This window comes from Geotrypetes seraphini, chromosome 3 (genome assembly GCF_902459505.1).
Source record: "Geotrypetes seraphini chromosome 3, aGeoSer1.1, whole genome shotgun sequence".
NCBI classification, from domain to species: domain Eukaryota; kingdom Metazoa; phylum Chordata; class Amphibia; order Gymnophiona; family Dermophiidae; genus Geotrypetes; species Geotrypetes seraphini.
The window spans coordinates 40592363-40614920 of record NC_047086.1 but is presented as its reverse complement, the minus strand read 5'-3'; the positions used below and the strand labels follow the sequence as shown (position 1 = coordinate 40614920).

The following is a 22558-nucleotide window of genomic DNA, read 5'->3' as shown; positions in this document are numbered from 1 at the left end:
TTTTTTTTCCTGCTCTTATTTTGTCGATTCCTTTCAGTATTTTGAAAGTCTCGATCATATCCCCTCGCAGTCTCCTTTTCTCAAGGGAGAAGAATCCCAGTCTCTTAAGTCGTTCCTCGTATTCCAAGTTCTCCATTGATGTATCAATGTCTCTAAATGCCACAAGAGACCAGATGGTCACTCAGCAACCAACATGCCCACTCCCACCTGGTGTCTCCCAAACCCAAGACGAGCCACACGCTCCTCTGTTTTTGATGTACAGCGCTGCGTATTATCTAGTAGCGCTATAGAAATTAGCAGCAGTAACTCCCTCTTGCGTCCTACCCTCGAAGTCGTCCATATTCCAACAACAAGTCTCCCGAGTTACATTCAGGCAACCCCTCCCCTTGCCGGAAACAGGAAGTCAAATCGGAGCGGACAGAAGGAGGCCGAGGGAAGGAAGTTGCGTCAGAGAGGGGAGGGGTGGGGGGTCGGTGTGAAGGAAACCTGTATGAATCGGTGTTGCAGCGTCTGACGACCTCGACGACAAGCTTGGAAGGTAGGATGTGGGAAGAGAGGGTCTGAGGCTGCCAGAGAGGTGCCGGAGCGTGGGAAGGGAAGGGGAAGTGGAGGGAGAAATGGCCAGACTTCGGACGGAGAGGAGAAGACATATTGGACGGGAGAGAGATGTCAGGCTGCACGGGAGGGTCTGCAGAGGAATGCTCGGTGTGTGAGAGATGCGGGTGCCGTAGGAGTTCTGCGTCGTCCCTTGACATATTTGCTGGAATTGGCGAAATAAGTTGTTAGGAGGGGGAGGGGAGGAATAAATCTTAGGAATAAGCCTGATTCCCCTCCCCCCTTTCTTCTTTTTAAAAATTCGCTTGAGTTTATTTTCTTTTTATTATTTGAAATTTGTTTACAAAAAAAAAAGTTAGATGAAGATATGTATGTTTAACTGGGTGCTGGAGGAGGTATGATGGCAATAACTTCTTATTTCACAAATGTATATAGCTTTATTGTAATGCTGGTTAATGAATTTCAGTTTGGTGTTTTCTTTGTTAATGATTACTTGTGAATATTGATAATGATTGCAGAGGAATTATAAAATACCAGGAACTTTGATCTACAGTGCATGTTTTTGAAAACATATAAAAAAAAACCCAAGCAGAACATGATGAATTATTAGGAAAAGATCAGAGAATGCATGAAATGCGTGTTCTGTTTCCTTTATCCTTAATATGTTCCATGTATTTCAGCTAGAAAACATCCAGTATCCAGTTAAATCAAAAATATAATGTCTCTGTATTGCTCCATGATGAGACCACACCTTGTGTGCAATTCTGGTCACCACATGTAAAAAATGATAAAGTGGAAAGCGGAAAAGATACAGAGAGGGTTGATCAAAATGATTAAGGGGCTCTTGTATGAGAACAGACTATAGATTAGGGCTCTTCAACTAGGAGAAGACAGCTGTGGGGAAATATGATTGAGGCCTACAAAATCCTGACCGGAATGGAATTTTTACTATTTCAAAAAATACAAAGTTTAGGGGACACTCCATGAAATGACATAGTAACACACTTAAAACAAATAGGAGAAATAATTCGCTATATAGGTAAGCTCTAGAACTGATTGCTGGTGCATATGGTAAAAACAGTTAGTGTAGCTGTGTTTAAAAAGAGGTTTAGATGAATTTCTGGCAGAAATGCCCATAAACTTGTTGCTAAGGTAGATCTGGGGAAGGCCAATACTTATATATAGTAACATAGTAAATGATGGCAGATAAATACCCAAATGGTCCATCCAGTCTGTCCTAACATACACTCTCTATAATTTAATGATTTAATTTAAGTTTTTCTTTTTCTTAGATATTTCTGGGCCAGAAACCCAAAGCTCTGCCCAGTACGATACATAGGTTCCATCCCAACCTCAACTGAATAGCCATATACAGATACAGACCGTGCAAGTCTGCCTAGTACTGGCCTTAGTTCTTCAATATATACCATTATTTTCTGATTAGAGATCCTCTGTGTTTATCCTATGCTTTTATGAACTCCTCCACCTGCCTCGGGAACGCATTCTAGGCATCAACCATTACTCTTGAGTCTACCATCCCTCAACCTCAGATTATGCCCTCTGTTTTTACCATTTTCCTTTCTCAGGAAAAGATTTTGTCCATCCAATCTTCAAATCCAACTCTGGAAATCATTCTGACCCTAATAACTATAGATCTATCTCCAATTTGTGCTCTGTTTCCAAGTTGACTGAAAGAGCATTTTTTTAAACAATTATCATAGTTTGCAGATTGAACTCATGCTCCACATCCATGACAAGCAGCTATTATTGCCCTCCTGAATGAAGTTCATGTCATCTTTGAATCGGCAGAGTCGCAAGCTTCCCTCCATCGTTGACCTAACTTCCATAGGTCAGCGACAGAGGGAAGCTTACAACTTGCTGCTCTTTCCTTGCTTCGGGCCTTTCTCGTTGCTAGGTCCTGCCTGCGCGGAAACAGAAAGTAGGCAGGACCCGGCAGCGAGGAAGGCCCGAAGCAAGTTGTAAGCTTCCATTCGTCGTTGACTAGTCTCCTGCCTGTCTCCTGCCTTAGCCCATAGCGAACTCATGCTTCGGGGCTCTAAGGTGTGCGTGCCGGCTTCCCTTCTCTTCCCCCCACCCCCCCAGAATGTAACTTCTGGTTTTAGAGGGAAGAGAGGGGAAGCCAGCACGCACACCTTAAAGCCCCAAAGCATGAGTTCGCTATGGGCTAAGGCGCCAAAACTCCAGCCGATGAGAGGTGGAGTTTTTAAAAAAAAATGTTGAGCAGTGGCGGCAGCTGCAGGATTTGTTATGGATGGCAGCCGGGCGGTCATCTAAATTAGCCGGGCGGACCGCCCGGCTGAAAGGCTCTAGGGAGAACACTATATATAGACTGACAATCAGTCTGCTCCAATATGGTTATTCTCATGTTCTTATATAGTTTCTTTCTGAAGCTAGTTCATATGCAACTATGACTGACCCACACTAAAAAGTTTTAGAAACCTACATACCCTTCTTGTAACAAAGATCACGTTCGTACTGCAAGCTTTGATATTCATTAAAATGAAGTTAAAAAAAAACCAAAACTGTGCTCACCTGGTACATTCCCACTCCAACTGAAAATGCTGAACATAAGATAATAGAACACTGATGGAGGAGAAAACGACAAGAATGACAATGGCAATAGAAGTATTGGTATCATGATCCAGGTGTTTTTCTGATTCAGTGTTTGTATGTTGGGATTTTTTTTAACTGTGTGTCAATGAAGGTACAGTTTAGCATAACGTATCAATTTTGTTAATTGTAGTGGAATGATCAAATATAAGCGTAAGTACAGTTTACTAATAAACACATACAATCAACGAGATAAACTTAGAGATGGCAGACTGAATCCTAGAAATAGAAATAACATGATATAGTATGAGAAACACACATAATTAAACGGCAAAGGATTGGCCCCAGCATCCTACTAGGCAACATGGAAAGCATAATGATAGAACATTGAATGTAAAAAAATAAACTATAATATTTTATTTAGTTTTTATAACCAACAAAATACAACTGAGAAGAACTATATAAAAATCATTGTCAAAAGGGAGGAAATAATAAGTCATGATCATTTTTATAATTAACAGAAAAAAAATTATACCCATTCATGAGAGAGTATATTAAATCCATAAAAGATTAGTTTCAAGAGGTTTCTAAATCTTAAAAATTGTATAGTATCTATTGTTTTTGAGAGTGTGGCGCAGTGGTTAAAGCTACAGCCTCAGTACCCTGAGGTTGTGGGTTTAAACCCACGCTGCTCCTTGTGACCCTGGGCAAATCTAACCTAATGTAGTCTTCGATTTATATACCGGGTCATCTCCCAACGGAGCTTGACTCGGTTTACAAGTAATTAAAGACTAGAGAAATTAGAACAAAGGGCATAAGTATTGTAGAGCTATTAGTTCGTTGAATTTTAGGTATACTGTTCAGATATTGTATAAATAATAAAGTTTTTAGGACTTTACAAAATTGTTGTAACTGTCCTATTAGATTAGATCAGTGGTCTCAAACTCATGGCCCAGGGGCCACATGCAGCCCGCCAGGTACTATTTTGAGGCCCTCGGTAAGTAAAATAAAACAGTTTCTTGATCATATGTCTCTTTAGCTATAAATTACAATATTATTATTAAGACTTAGCCAAAAGGAAAGATTTATAAACTATAAAGAGTTTTACCTTATGCAAAATTGTCATTTCTGTTAATAAGACATTAACTATTTTTTCTGAGGCCCTCCAAGTACCTACAAATCCAAAATGTGGCCCTGCAAAGGGTTTGAGTTTGAGACCATTGGATTAGATGATGATGGGTAGTGAAATCAAAGTGATGATTTTTCTGGATTTGAGGGGATGCTGAAAAGTTCACTCAACTGAGAAGGGAATGACATGGAGCCATGAAACTTAGAAATTAAGAACATAAGCAATGCCTCCACTGGGTCAGACCTGAGGTCCATCGTGCCCAGCAGTCTGCTCACGCGGCGGCCCAACAGGTCCAGGACCTATGAAGTAATCCTCTATCTATAGCCCTCTATCCCTTTTTCAAGCAGGAAATTATCCAATTCTTTCTTGAACCCCAGTACCGTACTCTGTCCTATTACGCCCTCTGGAAGCGCATTCCAGGTGTCCACCACACGCTGGGTAAAGAAAAACTTCCTAGCATTCGTTTTGAATCTGTCCCCTTCCAACATTTATTCCACATATTCACACCTAAGTTTAACATACTTAGCACATCATGTCTGAAGTTTCAGTAAGCCTTCCAAAAAATACTCTGCAGCAGCAGAGCAGTATTTCAGTGACCTGACATTAATCACCTCTGAATCACTCAAAAATTGTCACCCTTTCAAACTCTTTTTAATGTTTGGAAAAAAAATAGTCTAATGGAGTAAGATCTGGTGAGCTATGCATTGAAACCCCAACTGCGTCAAAACATCCATCATTTTGCCAGCATTGTGAGCAGGTGCATTGTCTTGCAAAAAGAGGACACCTTTCTGCAGCTTCCCTCTCCTTTTTTTCGGCTTCAATACACTTGACCTTTTGACACTTTACCACTTGTATCTGTAGACTTGGGTTTTAGTTTAAGACTATGGTTGTCTGAACTAGTTTTAGTCTTCTCTTGATTCTTTTTTTTTTTTTTCAGAAGTTGAAGGTTTTGCTTTCCTCAGAACAAGTCTATCATATTTTATTGTTTCCTCAGATTTGGGTATCTTGCCCCTCTTAGCTTTTTGGTCTTTGAGGCTACAGTAAGTATTACATTTGGTTTAGTAGTTGCTAAGTCCGTTTTAGCTCCAAAGATAGTTTCTTCCGGTGGCAGCCACTTAGTACGATCAAGCTGTACTTTATCTGGTAAAAAATCCATAGGAGCAATATCACTGTGACAGACTACACCTAAGACACAGGAGTCTTCAATCTATGCATGTATTTGCTCAGTTTCTGCTACGGCTGCATAGATGACTCCAGAATGAATCTTATTTTCTGAAGTTGCCTGATCTGTAGTTTCAAGATATATTGTTTCCTTCAATTACCAGATTTTGGACTTCAGTTACATTCCCCAAAAGGTCATCGTTCTAATAATAGTTTGGTGGTTGGTAAGCATCTCTCCCTGCCTTTTTCACTTGGGTTCCAGTCCCCTCCTTGGAGGACTCACTCCACCTTCTCCCCAGGTATTTATTCTTTGGGGGGGAAATTGAACTTCCCTTCATCCAGGGAGCCTGGGCTGGTCCTACAGACTGGGACTCTTTCCTGTTTGTGGTCAATGTGCCAGCACTTGAGTGCTTAGGTGTAGGGTAGAATTGGACCATAAACCCCAGAGGATATCCACTGTAGTGAGCTTCACCCTCTTCTCACTGCCAGGCATGCATGTCTGCAGTAGCGCCTTCCAAAATCCTGGAGATGTCACCAGGCTCCTTTTTTGTGGGTCATCCTGGTTTGCCTCCTTTAGCCCCACCAGGGCGTCGTGAAGCCACTTCCCTGAACCTTGAGCTGATTCATCTTCCATCTCTTTCTTAGCTGCTCCTGAATGGCTTATAGCTCCACATTTATCTTTTCCACTTGCTTCTGGCACTCCTGCCTTGTAGCAGTCTTGGTAGCAAGCTGAGCCTGGGTCTCCCCCAACTTCTGGGATAATATCTCATTTCTTTCTCAGAGGTTGGAGAATTTCCTTGTTCGGTTCCTTCCCTATTTTATACTTACACTTCCATCTCAGTCAGCTGAGTCTGAACTGCTTCGTTGGTTTCTTCAGCCTCTTCCTGAAGTTTAAGCAGTTCTTCAACAGCCCTAGTCAACTCTGCTCTTAGCTTCAGAGTTTTCACCTGCACTCTTGTATAAGTTTGAGAGGTTGATGTTAGCATCCAGCTCATTCTGGAACCTCCCTTCCATACTCGATTGTTCTTTTGCCTCCTTTAAGTTATTAAGCAAAAACTTCAGATTAGTTACTTGCTCTTCCATTTGAGTGATCTCTTTTCCCTTGTTTTCCAGACTATTGGGTCATTCCATGCCAAGTGGTCTAATGATCCCCACCATTATGTTTCAGATTTTGTTCAAAATTTGCACATAGAATAATCTGGGTACTAAGAGAATTTAGATAAAGAGATGTTGCAGTAAATTGATGGAATTATGCAATAGCACTATTTTACTTTATCCCAAGGTAAACTAATCTATATACCAAGCCAAAGGGAGACATACCAATATTCCAGGAAACAAAAGGTTGACTTAGGTGTATGTCTCCCTTTGGCTTGGTATGCAGTAAATTGATGGGTCATCAAATGACCTAATTCTGCTTTAGTATTGGCATACTGGAGAATTCAAGGCTGCACCAACCCTTCTACAAATGACGTCGCTGGAATAGTTTAGCATCTCTACCTCCATTTTGTATAGTGGGATTCAACTCTTTGGTCTGAAGTGGTCTAGTGGGACTGACGGAGAGAAAATTAACAGGTATTAATAATTTAATCTTTTCTCATTTCAGCCTGTATTCTGGCAGGTTTCTAAAAGCTAGAACTACTGCTGTTCCTAATTATCTCACAGTTTAATTAGGTATGCAATCAACAAAGATGTATCCATATAAGCAAGAGTAGCACAGTTCATTTGATTTCAGAGCTCTTCCATTATCTACAATTTTGAGTTTGTTTTCTCCCCTAGAAGAAGAGAGGGAAATGTGTGCTGTCCTGAAGGCCTCCTCTTTTATTTGGGGAAACTATTACGGTACATTTTTTTATTTTCAGAATCATGAGATTGCGCTTTCCTTTGGAAAATACTAAAAGTGTACTATCAGACTTCCCTTGGTAACGTTGCTGGCAGATTCTGGATTAGCAGGTAAAACATATTGGTGTCGCTGTGTGAGGAGCAAACAGTTAAATAAAATATGATGGTTTCAAGTTAAACCATGGTTAGTTCTCTTATAGGGATTCTGTTTGGTATATCTGCTTTATAATCAAACAAATAGCATATTTAGCAGACCACGAATAAAAGGGAAAGGGAATAGGGACTTGTATACTGCCTTTTTGTCGCTTTGGCATTTCAAAGCAGTGGGTACTGGAGGATTAAGTGACTTGTGCAGGGTCACAAGGAGCAGCACTGAGATTTGATCTCACAACCTCTGGGTGCAGAGGCATTAGCCCTACCAGTGAGCCACACCTTCCCCTAATAAAATGCACCAAAAGCACACCGTAACTTAAAAACGAGAGTAATTTAAACATTGACCAAACCATAGTATCTCAAGACAAAAAATAATGTTTATAACATTCTAACAAAAGATGCACTTTTTAAAAAAAAGTTTAAGGTTGCCTGCTCTTACCATATGATGGTATTCCTTGGTGGCTGGTAAAGCCCATTCTGCAGGTTTCAGAAGTGAGCAGTCAGTGTCGTATCTCCTTAGACATGTGCTGAAGGGTAGGTTTTTCAGTTCACTTTATTTCCTTACCTACGTTTGGACTGCTTTTGTACATCCCACTAGTCTCTGGATTCATCTGTTGTTGATGACAAGGAAGGTAAAATTATGTCCTTACCTGATAATTTTCTTTCCTTTAGTCACAGCAGATGAATCCAGAGCCCCATCCTGGTGCGGGGTTTGTCGCTCTCAGGAGCAGTTTGGGCTTGCCTTTAGAATGAAGTTGCAGTCTTGATTTTGATGTATCAATGATTCAGGTAGCGCATGTGACGGAAGAAGTTCTATGTCCTATGTTCTCGTATGTTTAATGCGGTTGATGAGATTTATGTGATTTACTTTTATATGATTTATTTCAACTGCTTTGAGAAGACCTATACTGATTGGCAAGGAAGATGTGCATCCAAGATATACCCGAGGTCAATTCAGTGCTCTCTATCTCCCCCTGCTGGTTGGTGGAAGTAATCCCACTAGTCTCTGAATTCATCTGCTGTGACTAAAGGAAAGAAAATTATCAGGTAAAGACATAATTTTACCTTATTAGTGTATCTCTAGTTTTAAGCTAGGATTCTTCTGGAACTAGTATGAGCATTAACTACATATAGGGTAACTTTAAAGAATCCGCTTCTCATTCTTTTGCTGATGATATTCAGTTATACCTTCTGCTGGGTTTGGATCATGACAGGCAAATTAAAAAAAACTGCAATGCTGCTTATCAGAAATTAAAGACTGGATGACCATAAATCAGCTGCAGTTGAATGCATCCAAAATTGAACTTCTCTGGGTACATAGTAACATGGTAACATAGTAGATCAGGGGTGCCCACACTTTTTGGGCATGCGAGCTACTTTTAAAATGACCAAGTCAAAATCTACCAACAATAACATTTTTTAAAAAGCACAAAGCACACTGAAAGGCAGAGAAAATGTTAATTATCATTCCTATTCCGGGTTTTTTTTCAAAGGTCAAGGCAGATGACTCTATGCAATGTCACCTCAGTAACAACCATACAAAAATAGACAAATATACCCCCTCCCTTTTTACTAAACCGCGATAGCAGTTTTTAGCGCAGAGAGCTGCGCTGAATGCCCCACACTGCTCTCAACGCTCATAGGCTCCCTGCGCTAAAAACCGCTATTGCGGTTTAGTAAAAGGGAGCCATAGTGCAAAATATAGACAGCAGATATAAATTCTCAAAACGGACCCATTTTGATCACTAAATTGAAATAAAATCATTTTTCCTACCTTTGTTGGCTGGTAATTTAATTAGTCTCTGGTTGCACTTTCTTCTTCTGACTGTGCATCCAATATTTCTTCCCTTCTTTCAGCCTCCTGTAGCTTCCTCTCCTCCAGACCTCATTCCCCCGACTTTTTCTTTTTCTCCCTGCCCCTTCTATCTTTCTGCCTTCCTTTCTTTCTCTCTCTCTAGATGCCCCCTTTCTTTCTGTCTCCCTTTCCCCCCTTTCTTTCTTTTTCCCTTCTTTCTTTGTCTCCCTGCCCCCTTTCTTTCTTTCTCCCTGTCCTCTCCCAAGCCACTAGGTTTACCGTCGCTGCTGCCATCGGGGAACAGGCCCCCAAGCCACCGCTGCCCCAGCAGAAGCATCGTGCTGACCAGCATTCTGCTCCCTGACGTCAAATCTGCCGTCGGAGAGGACGTTCCGGGCCAGCCAGGCAGCGATTGGCTGGCCCAGAACATCCTCTCCGATGTCAGAATTGACATTGGGGAGCGGAATACTGGTCGGTCTGATGCTTCTTTAGGGAGAGCTTGGTACGTCGGGGAGAAGTAGGCTGATCGACCCGGTAGATCGGGACGGCAACACGAGTCTATCACGGAGCTTGGGATGGGCTCTGCGATTGACTCGTGTTGCCTTCCCGATCTATCGGTCGATCGTGATCGACGTATTGGGCACCCCCATAGTAGATGATTACTGATAAAAGACTTGAATGATCCATCCAGTTTGCCAAACAGTCACACTCATTATACATTAATGTTTAAATTGTCTTTTCTTTAATATTTCTGGGCAATAGACCATAGAAGTCCCCCCGGTCCTGTCTTTAGGTTCCCACTGCTGGGGTTGCCATCAAAGCCAATTCCTAACTATTGTGTTTACTCTCGTCCTTCCTTCTCTTGAGTTGATGTCACCTTAATAGCTAAAGATCAAGTACGCAGTCTAGGAGTGCTGCTTGTCACTTACAACTTGAGAAATATGATTTATATCAGCTTCATTTTACTATTTACACCAACTACAAAAAATTCAAATGTATTTCTCTGAATCAGATTTTGCACAACTACTTTATGCTTTTGTCTTATCTCATAAGGACTACTGCAATGCATTATTTGTAGGTCTGTCTTCAAAGAATCTACTATGATTACAGCGAGCGGGGGTTAGGTGCAGAGCCGAATCGCGAAGTGTGAAAAACCACGAATAACTTTTCAGCCAGTTCTGACCCACCTCCGCCTCCCTCCTACAACCCCGGAACCTTACCCGGTGGTCTAGCAGTGAAGCGGGGCAGCAATCTTCCTTTCCTTAGCAAAGCAGCATATGAATCCAGAGACTAGTGGGTATAGCTCACATCGACCAGCAGGTGGAGATAGAGACACTGATTAACAGTTGGCCTTAAAGCCTGGTGTTCTTCCTGTTGATTCAGTTTTGCTCTATCTCCCAGCAGGGGTGGAGCTATCTCTCTAGCTCCTGGATTATCGGGTGCATTAGCCAAAATTCATGAGTGGTTAAATAACAATCAACTCTCCTTAAGTATCAATAAAACCACAACTGTGCTTTTCTCAGGGAAAGAAGGAGTTCAACTTATTAGTCCAATTATAATTGACAATAAACCCCTCAATCAAACTACCAATACAAAAATTTTGGGAGTCTTAATAGACAACAACCTCACTTTCCGAGCACATATTAGTGCAATGGTTAAAAACTGTTTCTACAGGTTAAGAATGATCCGTTCGCTTGCTCCCCTTCTCGATTCATTTTCTCTTAATACATTAATTCATTCTTTAGTTATCTCAAAGTTAGATTACTGTAACTCCTTATTAAAAGGGGCTTACCAAAAGGATATAAGACGTCTTCAACTCATTCAAAATATTGCAATAAAGATTATTTCAGGTTCAAAAAAGTTTGATCATGTCACACCCCTATTACAAAATGCTCACTGGCTGCCTATATCTTACAGGATTACTTACAAAATAGCTCTCCTTGTCTTTAAGACATTAAAAACCAATACTCCTGCTTTCATAGATAGGCTCCTGATTCCATATAGTTCCTCCAGAGTTCTCAGATCAGCTTCACAATCTACTTTAAATGTTCCCTCTTTAAAAATTATCGGAACCCGCCGTGCTTCAATTTTCTCTGTTACTGCACCATTGTTATGGAACTCTCTCCCTTTGTACTTAAGATTAGAACAAGATTTGCAAATATTTAAAAAGAACTTAAAGTGTCTTCTTTTTAAAGAAGCCTTTAACTGACAGTTCACTTTTATAATAATATCAGTTAATTTCTTTTCCCTTAAATATAGACTATTATTACTCATTCTTATGACCTTTTTTTTGATCTCTCAATTTTTCCCCTTATTTCCCTAATTTGTCTCCCTTTTATGTACTCTTTTAACAAATATTGTATTTCTTCCCCGCTTTCCTGTTGTTTCCAGTTTTTTTTTTCTTGTCCAAAGATGTATCCCCTGTTCGTTTAGTAGAATGTCATGTATAAGTGAGTGTATTTTAAATTCTGTTTTATTTTATGTAAAACGCTTTGAAATTGGAAAAGCGTTTAATCAAACAATTTAATAAACTTGAAACTTGATAAACTTGATTGGTGTTCGTGTATACTCCTCTGTTGAGACTAGCTCTCTTCAGCAGGATAGGGGTGCCTGGCTACGTGGTGCCGGCTTTGGGAGTTATACCTGGGCCCTCCCAGGTCCCTTCTCCACCCTCCCCTCCGATGGATTGAGGGGTTTCAGTGAGCTCTCTGGTGGTGGTTTCTTCATTCCAGTTTACAAAAAAAACAACAAAAAAAACCCACTTCTTTACTTCCTGCTTTTGCTGGGCTGTGCCGTTTGAGTCGGCGTGCAGTACACTTACCAGCTTTATCCTTGCTGCATGTGGAGAGGTCGGCGTGTGTAGTGGTGAGTTGTTTTTTGCTTTCTGCTTCATTTTGTTTATGCGGGTTAGTGCGCGAATGCCGGTTTGTTGAGGGCGGCGGCTTCTCCGTGTGCATTGAAAAAAAAAAAAAAAAAAAAGTTTTTTTTGCCGGAACGGGGGATGGCGGTGGCTAGTCAGCGGTGTTCGCGCTGTGGGAAGCGCACAACACCGTCGGGTTTGTGCTCAGGCGGATGTTTAGATGCACCGGCTGAGGATTCTTTTTTACAGGCGGGTAACGTCGCCATTTCCCGGGTCCGGGAGGAGCGCGCATTGTCCCCTGCCCTTGAGGTCGACTCGGTCGGGCTGCAGGGCTTTCCCGCGGCTGAGGGAAGTTCGGCAGCGATCGGGGACTCGGATGCGATAGCAGTAGCACCAGCGGCTCCGCTCTCAGGCACTGACCATGTTGGTTCCATGGCATGTGGACTGGGCTCGTTCACTCCGGAGTTCATTATGCTCATGCACAAGGCCTTCATGTTACAGAGTGGTCAGCCGGCTCAGCCGGTTCCGGTGAATTTGCCGGTCCTTCTGGTACCTTCCACCTCGGGTTTTCAGAGGATGGCTGGTGCGACCGGGGGTGAAATTTTTTCTCCAGTTAGATCACCAGTAATGAAGAAGCGCAGGCTAGCGTCAGCGGATGAGGGAGATCCTAGTATAGTTCCCCCTTCTTCTCTTCCTGAGTCTTTAGAGGAAGGAGAAGTTTTGGATTGGGAAGCGGAGGATCCCCCAGGTAGGGAAGTGGATGATCCTTCCGCTCTCCGCCTTTTTCATAGAGAAGAGCTCTCGTCCTTAATTTCCAAAGCTTTGCAGAGTTTAAACATCTCACAGGAAGACGCTAAGGCGTCGGGAAATCCCCTGATGGCGGGTACTCGTAGGCCGACTAAGTCCTTTCCGGTGCATGAGGCCATGCAGGAGCTTATTTCGGCGCAGTGGGATACGCCGGACGCCAGTTTGAGAGTGGCAAAAGCCATGCGGCTCTTGTATCCTGTTGACCCGACCAAACTGGAAAGGTTTACATTGCCCAGGGTTGATGCTTTGGTAGCGGCAGTGACCAAAAGGACTACTTTGCCGGTAGATGGGGGTGTTACGCTGAAGGATGCCCAGGATAGGAAGATTGAATCTTCTCTGAAAATGTCTTTTGAAGTGGCTGCGATTACCTTACAGGCAGCGATTTGTAGCTCTTACGCAGCACGAGCGTGTCTCCAGTGGTCTCAAGTGATGACGGATAATTTGGTAGAGGCCGGGGGTTCTGTCCCTTCGGAACTGGCTGATTTGGAGTCAGGTTTGGCTTATTTGGCAGATTCCTTATATGATATTATTCGCGCTTCTGCAAAGCAGATGTCGCTTTCGGTGGTTTCTCGTAGGTCTTTATGGCTCCGTCATTGGGCAGCTGATGCGGCGTCTAAGCTGCGGCTGGTGAAACTCCCTTTTAAAGGGGGTTTTTTGTTTGGAGAGGATTTAGATAGATTAGTGAAGGATTTTGGTGATACCAAAACTCAGCGGTTACCGGAAGATAGGCCTAGGCCCCCTTTGAAATCCTCGGCGTCCAGGCCGCGTTTCAGGGATGTTAGGAGATACAGATCTGGTAAACCTTTCTTCAGATCCACTTCGGGTTCTTTCTCTTCTTCGAGACCGAGGTTTCAGCAGAAGAGTTCCTTTCGTACGACGAAGCCTCCTTCAGCTCAACCTGCCCGTGCCCCAGCGAGTCGCACTCCCCAATGACGGGGTCTTGGCCCCCTCCGCCTTTCCCTTAGGAGGTCGGCTTTCGGCCTTTTTGGCGGAGTGGGCCAAGATTACGTCAGATCAATGGGTGTTGGGGATTATTCAAGACGGCTACAAGTTAGAGTTCGCCTCTCCCGTCGCCGATTCTTTCTTGGTGTCCCCGTGCTATGGGGCGGCCAAGGGAGACGCGGTCCGCTTAACTCTTCAGGTGCTCCTGGATCTGGGGGCAGTGGTGCCGGTGCCACCGGAAGAGGTGGGCCTCGGTATTTATTCCCTTTACTTCATTGTGCCCAAAAAGGGGGGGTCGTTCAGGCCGGTGCTGGATCTCAAAGGGGTCAACAAGTTTCTCAGTGTTCGTCATTTCCGCATGGAGACGGTTCGCTCTGTTATTGCGGCAGTAAGGCCAGGAGAGTTTCTCACGTCCCTCAATCTCAAGGAGGCGTACCTCCATATTCCGATCTGGCCTCCGCATCAACGGTTTCTGCGGTTTGCGATCCTCGGCCAGCATTTTCAATTTCGGGCAATGCCCTTTGGCCTGGCGACGGCTCCTCGTACCTTTTCAAAAGTAATGGTGGTGGTGGCAGCTTTTCTGCGCAAGGAAGGAATTCGAGTACACCCTTACTTAGACGACTGGTTGATCCGTGCTTCTTCCATACAGGAAAGTTTGTCGGTGACTCAAAGAGTAATCTCTCTCCTTCAGTCGTTGGGGTGGATCGTAAACTTTCCCAAGAGTTCCCTGTCCCCGTCCCAGTCTTTGGTGCATCTGGGGGTCAGGTTCGACACTTGTCTGGGGAAGGTATTTCTACCACGAGATCGGGGAGAGAAATTGCAGTCTCAGATTCGGGGTCTTCTCGGGTCACCCAGACCTCGAATTTGGGATTATGTACAGGTTCTGGGCTCGATGGTGGCGACTCTAGAGGTGGTTCCCTGGGCTCGGTTCCACATGAGGCCTTTACAGAAGTCGCTTCTTTCTCGATGGTCCCCGGTGTCTCTGGACTACAATCGGCATCTCCAGTGGAGTCCTCAGGCGGCTCGCAGCATGCCCTGGTGGCTACGCGAGTTTCATCTTTTCCGGGGAATGCCGCTAGCGACGCCGGAATGGGTCGTGATCAGTGTTCCCGCTAAGCTGCGTTGACGTGCGCACGCGCACAAAATATTACCTCGCAGCGCACAAGTTTCTCGTCGCAGCGCACACAGTGTAGAGCACAGTTCTTCAACCGCCGGTCCGCAAACAAAATCTTGCCGGTCCACGAAGGATTCGGTCCCCGCCGCAACGAAAGGCCGGCGTCAGCTGACTTGCAACTTCCTGTTGCAGTCGCTGTGCCGGGACTCCTGCCTTCGCCGGGACTCCTGCCTTCCACCGCGTTTGCCTCCTGCCTTGTCTCCGCACCTCCAGACCAGCAGCGGCAGCTGTGTATGCTTTTAACTTCGGCACAGAGCTGCCCCTAATCAATAGTTTAGCGCGGTTTCATAAGGCAGCCTCGGGGCCTTTGCTAGGCCGGCCCACATCGCATCATCGAAGCGGGCCGGCTATCAAAGGCCCCGAGGCTGCCTCATGAAACCGCGCTAAACTATTGATTAGGGGCAGCTCTGTGCCGAAGTTAAAAGCATACAGAGCTGCCGCTGCTGGTCTGAACTCTTGGGCCGCTGAAGGAGGGCAAAAAGCAGCTGTCCTGGAGGTTTCCCTTCCTCTCGCCTTTACAGGTTCCTTTTTTCCACCTTTTTTTTTTCCTTCAAACGGCAACGGGCCCCAGCATCGACATCAATCAAGTAAGTTCCACTGTCAATCAAGCGGTTCTGCTCGGCCAAAGCTTCCCCTGTGACATGAGCCACCCTCAGGGGAAAGAAAGTGACCCACAAAGGTGAGGGGAAGGGGGGCAGATGATGGAAGGTGGGGGGGGGAGAGAGAGAGAGAAGGGGCAGATGATGGAATGGAGGAGATGAGAGAGAGAGAGAAGGGGACAGATGATGGAAGTGAGAAGAAGGGAGAGAGAGCAGAAGGCAGATGGATGTCAGTTGAGAAGGGAGAGCAGATGCTGAATGGAAGTGGGGAAAGAACACATACTGGATGGAAGGAGGAGATAAATAAAGGGGGAAGAAAATAGTAAGATAATGGAGGGGTGAGGGAAAGGGGTGACAAGCTGTGTGTAGACACAGTGAAAAGAGGGAAACGGGACTAAATAGTAAGAAAGAATTTAATTTAGATGGAGGCAGAAAATAGAGAAGGAAGACCAGAGAAGAAAAGGGAAGAGAGAGCAGAGAATGATCAGATCTGAGTGGAGGAAATGAGAAGAGAGATATGCTAAAAACCACAGGGGGGAGGGAAGGATAGAGATGCCAGACCATGAGGGGAACAGAAGGAAGATGATGGATGCTAGACCAAATTGGGGGGTGGGGGGGGGGCAGGAGGAGAGATGGCAGGGAAAGACAGACAGTGAATGGAAGGGGCAGATGCTGGACTGAAGAGACAGAGAAGGTTATCATGCTGCTGTACCGGGCCATGGTACGCCCTCACCTGGAGTACTGCGTCCAGCACTGGTACTTTAAGAAGGACACGGTACTACTCGAAAGGATCCAGAGAAGAGCAACTAAAATGGTTAAGGGGCTGGAGGAGTTGCCGTACAGCGAAAGATTAGAGAAACTGGGCCTCTTCTCCCTTGAGCAGAGGAGATTGAGAGGGGACATGATAGAAACATTCAAGGTACTGAAGGGAATAGACTTAGTAGCTAAGGCAGGGAGAACGAGAGGGCACTCTCTAAAGTTGAAAGGGGATAGATTCCATACAAACGTAAGGAAGTTCTGTGGTAGAAAGCAACATATTTATTTGGCTCATAACTTGCTGGCGCCCGATATTTTTAGCTCACAGTGAAAAAAGTTTGCTCACAACACCCGCCCGCTTAGAGGGAACACTGGTCGTGATCACGACGGATGCCAGTCTTCTAGGCTGGGGGGCTCAGTGCCTGCAAGCTTCAGTACAGGGGGTGTGGTCCTTGGAGGAGGCCCAATGTTCAATCAATTTACTAGAGCTGAGAGCTATCAGGCGGGCGCTTCGGGCGTTTCAGTCCCTCATTCAGGACCGTCCGACCAGGGTCTTTTCGGACAATGTCACGGCGGTGGCATATATAAATCGTCAGGGGGGGGACCCGGAGTCCTCGGTTAGCCGAAGAAGCAATGCTGCTGTTTCGGTGGGCGGAAGTGCATGTTCCTCTTCTGTCAGCGGCTCACATTGCGGGTCACGAAAATGTTCAAGCAGACTTCCTCAGCAGAAATCTGCTCGATCCAGGCGAATGGGAGCTGTCTCCTCGGGCGTTCGATCTGCTGGTCCTTCGGTGGGGGCTTCCAGCGATAGATCTCATGGCCTCGCCCCGCAATGCAAAGCTACCTCGGTTCTTCAGCAGACGCAAGGAGAGGGGCTCGGAGGGGGTGGACGCATTAGCTCTCCCGTGGCCTCCGAATTCTTTTCTGTATGTATTTCCTCCCTGGCCGATGATAGGTTGGGTTTTACCCTTAAATGTGTTTCTTATTATAAGATATGTAACTTTAACCTCCCTTTCCTCCCAATTGTTGTTGGTCTTGTCTAATATCTAATGTTTATATATTTATTGTATGTTTTTATCTTAATTAATTGTATTTTAATGTACATCGCTTTGTATAAAGATATAGCGATTTATCAAATATTTAATAAACCTTGAAACCTTGAACCTTGTTGCATCGCATCTCGCTCTTTCAGGGCAGAGTGATCCTGGTGGCTCCGGATTGGCCGCGTCGGCCATGGTACGCGGATCTAATTCAACTCTCAGCAGGCGAGCGGTTAACGTTCCGGGTGACTCTGGACTTACTGACGCAGGGTCCAATCTCTATAGAAAATCCGGCCCAATTTGGTCTTACGGCCTGGCTATTGAACGGTCGCGGCTGAGAAAGCGGGGCTATTCGGAACAGGTTATTTCCACTCTGCTTCAAGCTAAGAAGCTTTCTACTTCTGCCTCCTATGCTAGAGTCTGGAAAGTTTTTGAGTCATGGTGCGGAAGGCAGGGAATTGCGCCCTTTCGGGCATCTCTATCGGCTATTCTGTCATTTCTACAGGAGGGCGTATCTAAAGGGTTAGCCTATAACTCTCTGAAGGTTCAGGTGGCGGCCATTGCCTGTTACAGGGGCCGGGTGTCTCGCTCGAAGCTCGCATCGCAGCCTGACGTGGTTCGATTCCTCAAGGGGGTTCAGCATATCCGACCGCCGTTGAAGCGTACATGTCCGGCATGGAATCTTAAACTTGTCCTTGGGAGATTGCAGGCGGCTCCTTTTGAACCGCTGGCTGCGGCGACTTTGAAAGATGTCACGTTGAAAACAGTGTTTTTGGTAGCTTTGGCTTCGGCAAGACGGGTGTCAGAACTGCAGGCGCTTTCTTGCAGGGAGCCTTTTTTGCGTATTTCGGATGCGGGAGTGTCGGTGCGGACAGTGCCGTCCTTCCTTCCTAAGGTGATTTCTTCGTTCCATTTAAACCAGAGTTTATTCCTTCCGTCCTTTCGGAAGGAGGATTGGGGAAAACGATTCTTGTCTTTGCGTTTACTGGATGTTCGCCGAATAGTTTTACATTATTTGGGGGTGACTAACGACTTTCGTCGCTCGGATCACCTGTTTGTGTTATTCGCGGGAAAAAATAAGGGAATGGCTGCGTCCAAAGCTTCCATTGCTCGTTGGGTCAAAGAAACTATTGCGTCGGCTTATTTGTTGTCAGGGAAACAAGTACCGGAGCGACTTCGGGCTCATTCAACTAGAGCCCTGGCCACGTCTTGGGCGGAGTCCGGTGGTCTGGCTTTGGAGGAAATTTGCCGGGCGGCTACTTGGTCGTCTGGAAATACCTTTTCGAAACATTACCGTTTGGATGTGGCTGCCCGTGCGGAGGCTAGTTTTGGTGCTTCGGTGATTGCGGAGGCAGCATTGGCTTCCCACCCAGTTTGAATTGGCTTTGCTACATCCCACTAGTCTCTGGATTCATATGCTGCTTTGCTAAGGAAGGTAAAATTAGGTTCTTACCTGATAATTTTCTTTCCTTTAGAAGCAGCAGATGAATCCAGAGCCCCACCCCAGTGGCCGTTCTGTCGGGGTGTTCGTTCGCATATTTCAGTTGGGGTATTGTTGGTAATTGTATTTTTGCATTTCTGAATTACACATGTATTACTGGAATGAAGTTTTGAAGGTGCTCATTCTCCTGTCTCGGGATGCTTGGGCAAGGTGCATAACTGAATCAACAGGAAGAACACCAGGCTTTAAGGCCAACTGTTAATCAGTGTCTCTATCTCCACCTGCTGGTCGATGTGAGCTATACCCACTAGTCTCTGGATTCATCTGCTGCTTCTAAAGGAAAGAAAATTATCAGGTAAGAACCTAATTTTACCATGCTCCTGCCCCATGCAGAGCCGTCACCAAAATGACTGCCGTGAGTGGCCATTGTAGTCTCAAGACTACAACGGGAACTCATGGCAGCCATTTTGGTGACGGCTCTGCACAGGGTAGGAGCATAGGAAGATTGCTGCCCCGCTTCACCGCTAGACCACCAGGTAAGGTTCCGGGGAGGCTCAGACGGCTAAAAAAAATAGCCCAAAAAAAGGAAATTGTTTCTAAAAAAAATCGCAAATAACCGAATCCACAGATACTGAAACCATGGATTCGAAGGGAGAAGTGTACAGCAGTTCATCTGTTGAAAAACTTGGATATTCAAGATCATGCACCCTATTGAACCAACTAACCAATACGAGATCCAGGCAATCAATCATAAACTAAGTAAAGTTCATGATTGGTTAAACAGCAATAAGCTTTCATTAAGTATTTAAAAAACTAATATTCTCTTATTCCCCGGAAAAGAAGGAGCACAACTAATTTCTCCAGTCATCATCGACAATATCTCACTTTCACCAATTACAACTACAAAAATTTTAGGGGTCCTTATTGATAGTAAGCTAACATTTCGTCCACAAATAAGCGCATTGGTTAAAAACTGCTTTTATAAATTAAGAATGATTCGATCATTGGCCCCTCTTCTCGATATTAGTTCCCTCAACGTTCTGATCCACTCGCTCGTAATATCAAAAATAGATTATTGTAATTCGCTGTTAAAAGGAATTTATCACAAGGACTTAAAACGCTTGCAGCTCATTCAAAACACGGCTATTAAGATAATCTCGGGAGCCTCAAAATATGATCACGTTACCCCTTTGCTTAAAAATGCCCACTGGTTGCCTATTTCACATAGGGTAACGTACAAAATCGCCCTTCTGACATTCAAAACTATGCAGACTAATTCCCCAGCTTTCATTGACAGAGTTCTGATCCCATACGATCCCCCGAGATCTTTAAGATCTTTATCCCAATTCAATCTTAATATTCCTTCTTTAAAAATTATTGGCACATGCCGCACCTCAATTTTTTCCGTGACAGCCCCTACGATCTGGAATGCCCTTCCGCTTTATTTAAAAATGGAAAAAAACTTTAAAAATTTTAAAAGCAACTTAAAATGCTTTCTTTTTAAAGATGCTTTTAACTAAAGTACTGTATTTTAGAGTTTAATTTAAATCTGCTCTTTTTTTTTTCTAATTATTCCTAATCCTTTTGTGTTTACCTTAAACGTTTCTCTCATTTACTATATCAATTGTATTTCTTCCCCTTCCCAATTTCTGTCCAATGTAACTGTCCATTGTTCGTTTATCGATAATAATCTAGTAAGCAGTGTTCCCGCTAAGCTGCGTTGACGTGCGCACGCGCACAAAATATTACCTCGCAGCGCACAAGTTTCTCGTCGCAGCGCACACAGTGTAGAGCACAGTTCTTCAACCGCCGGTCCGCAAACAAAATCTTGCCGGTCCACGAAGGATTCGGTCCCCGCCGCAACGAAAGGCCGGCGTCAGCTGACTTGCAACTTCCTGTTGCAGTCGCTGTGCCGGGACTCCTGCCTTCGCCGGGACTCCTGCCTTCCACCGCGTTTGCCTCCTGCCTTGTCTCCGCACCTCCAGACCAGCAGCGGCAGCTGTGTATGCTTTTAACTTCGGCACAGAGCTGCCCCTAATCAATAGTTTAGCGCGGTTTCATAAGGCAGCCTCGGGGCCTTTGCTAGGCCGGCCCACATCGCATCATCGAAGCGGGCCGGCTATCAAAGGCCCCGAGGCTGCCTCATGAAACCGCGCTAAACTATTGATTAGGGGCAGCTCTGTGCCGAAGTTAAAAGCATACAGAGCTGCCGCTGCTGGTCTGAACTCTTGGGCCGCTGAAGGAGGGCAAAAAGCAGCTGTCCTGGAGGTTTCCCTTCCTCTCGCCTTTACAGGTTCCTTTTTTCCACCTTTTTTTTTTCCTTCAAACGGCAACGGGCCCCAGCATCGACATCAATCAAGTAAGTTCCACTGTCAATCAAGCGGTTCTGCTCGGCCAAAGCTTCCCCTGTGACATGAGCCACCCTCAGGGGAAAGAAAGTGACCCACAAAGGTGAGGGGAAGGGGGGCAGATGATGGAAGTTGGGGGGGGGGGAGAGAGAGAGAGAAGGGGCAGATGATGGAATGGAGGAGATGAGAGAGAGAGAGAAGGGGACAGATGATGGAAGTGAGAAGAAGGGAGAGAGAGCAGAAGGCAGATGGATGTCAGTTGAGAAGGGAGAGCAGATGCTGAATGGAAGTGGGGAAAGAACACATACTGGATGGAAGGAGGAGATAAATAAAGGGGGAAGAAAATAGTAAGATAATGGAGGGGTGAGGGAAAGGGGTGACAAGCTGTGTGTAGACACAGTGAAAAGAGGGAAACGGGACTAAATAGTAAGAAAGAATTTAATTTAGATGGAGGCAGAAAATAGAGAAGGAAGACCAGAGAAGAAAAGGGAAGAGAGAGCAGAGAATGATCAGATCTGAGTGGAGGAAATGAGAAGAGAGATATGCTAAAAACCACAGGGGGGAGGGAAGGATAGAGATGCCAGACCATGAGGGGAACAGAAGGAAGATGATGGATGCTAGACCAAATTGGGGGGTGGGGGGGGCAGGAGGAGAGATGGCAGGGAAAGACAGACAGTGAATGGAAGGGGCAGATGCTGGACTGAAGAGACAGAGAAGGTTATCATGCTGCTGTACCGGGCCATGGTACGCCCTCACCTGGAGTACTGCGTCCAGCACTGGTACTTTAAGAAGGACACGGTACTACTCGAAAGGATCCAGAGAAGAGCAACTAAAATGGTTAAGGGGCTGGAGGAGTTGCCGTACAGCGAAAGATTAGAGAAACTGGGCCTCTTCTCCCTTGAGCAGAGGAGATTGAGAGGGGACATGATAGAAACATTCAAGGTACTGAAGGGAATAGACTTAGTAGCTAAGGCAGGGAGAACGAGAGGGCACTCTCTAAAGTTGAAAGGGGATAGATTCCATACAAACGTAAGGAAGTTCTGTGGTAGAAAGCAACATATTTATTTGGCTCATAACTTGCTGGCGCCCGATATTTTTAGCTCACAGTGAAAAAAGTTTGCTCACAACACCCGCCCGCTTAGAGGGAACACTGCTAGTAAGTATCGTTGTTAGCCTTGTAGTTCATAGAAAGTATGTTTTAACTGTTACATTGTTTGTTGAAATGTTATTTTATACTTTGTACAACGCTTTGTAGAACCGAGAAAGCGTTTAATCAAAAACTAAATAAACAATAAACAATCATGTCTCTCCAGTGCCTCTGTTCATTGGTTGTCTATTAGAAAACATATCTTTGACTGGTTTTGGCCTTTAAAATCTTTCATAACATG

At 44.9% G+C, this 22558-nt stretch overlaps 1 protein-coding gene across 4 annotated transcripts in view; it reads left to right on the top strand.

The window, feature by feature from the left end:
* Positions 1-424: 424 nt before the first annotated feature.
* DOP1A (DOP1 leucine zipper like protein A) overlaps positions 425-22558 on the top strand; it is a 284642-nt gene continuing 262508 nt past the window's right edge. Inside the window, exons 1-2 of one of the 4 annotated variants that reach the window (XM_033937928.1) lie at positions 460-538; positions 7276-7366. The gene's annotated coding sequence lies outside the window, so the exon portion shown is untranslated. Of the gene's footprint in view, positions 539-7275; positions 7367-22558 lie in introns of all 4 variants that reach the window. The other 3 variants (XM_033937931.1, XM_033937930.1, XM_033937929.1) reach the window with 3 other exon arrangements.